General features: G+C 35.7%; 1 non-coding gene across 1 annotated transcript; it reads left to right on the top strand.

Moving 5' to 3' along the window:
* Window positions 1–356: 356 nt before the first annotated feature.
* On the top strand, window positions 357–438 carry trnas-uga (transfer RNA serine (anticodon UGA)). Its single transcript has one exon. It is a non-coding gene; the product is annotated as a tRNA-Ser (tRNA).
* Window positions 439–1,124: the final 686 nt, after the last annotated feature.

Raw genomic sequence — 1,124 nt, 5'->3', positions numbered from 1 at the left:
AGATGTCATTGCGAGTGTAGCGAAATTATTGTGCTTCTAGTACCAACAGTGTAGCAATATCTAACAAGTAATATCTAACAATTCCACAACAAATATCTGATACACACAGATCTAAGTAAAGGAATGGAATAACATTAGATATAGGCCTGGTTTTGTAGGCTATTATGCGCCTCCTCACGCTGTTGATACCAATGTGTATTTATGTGCGTCGCTCTACGTCGCAAATTGTAACAATTTACTACAATCAGATACAAACAAAATCACTGAAGAAGACAGAGCCAAATTACATTGTATCAAATTAATGACTGGTATGTAAAGACATGATTTGAACTCACTTTCTACAATATTGTATAGCAGCTGCGATGGCCGAGTGGTTAAGGCGTTGGACTTGAAATCCAATGGGATCTTCCCGCGCAGGTTCGAACCCTGCTCGCAGCGAATGCCGGTAACTTTTCATAAAAGCCAATGTCATCGTTAACTTGCTGGTTTTTATGACTACAACTTGAAAAAACTTGTACAGTTATTACGTTTTCCAGATTCCACTTGAAGAAACTTTTAAAGTTATTACGTTTTCCAGACTACACTTGAAGAAACTTTTAAAGTTATTACGTTTTCCAGACTACACTTGAAGAAACTTTAAAAGTTACTGACATTTTCCATATTGACTGACCTTCACCTTCATATTAAAGTAATGCTGGACTGTCGTTTCTCTTTGTTTATTTGAGCTGTTCTTGCCATAATATGGACTTGGTCTTTTACCAAATAGGGCTACCTTCTGTATACCACCCCTACCTTGTTATAACACAACTGATTGGCTCAAATGCATTAAGAAGGAAAGAAATTCCACAAATGAACTTTTAAATTATTTGAAATGCATTCTAGTTGACTACCTCATGAAGCTGGTTGAGAGAACGCCAAGAGTGTGCAAAGCTGTCATCAAGGCAAAGGGTGGCCACTGAAAAATCTCAAATATAAAATATATTTAGATTAGTTGAACACTATTTTTGGTTACTACATGATTCCATATGTGTTATTTCATAGTTTTGATGTATTCACTATTATTCTACAATGTAGAAAATAGTACAAATAAAGAAAAACCCTTGAATAGGTAGGTGTGTCCAAAC

The sequence above is a fragment of the Oncorhynchus mykiss genome, chromosome 21 (genome assembly GCF_057628025.1).
Source record: "Oncorhynchus mykiss isolate SJ-2025 chromosome 21, ASM5762802v1, whole genome shotgun sequence".
Classification (NCBI taxonomy): Eukaryota; Metazoa; Chordata; class Actinopteri; order Salmoniformes; family Salmonidae; genus Oncorhynchus; species Oncorhynchus mykiss.
Note: the sequence above shows the minus strand (reverse complement) of the source record. Positions and strands in the feature narration are given on the sequence as shown.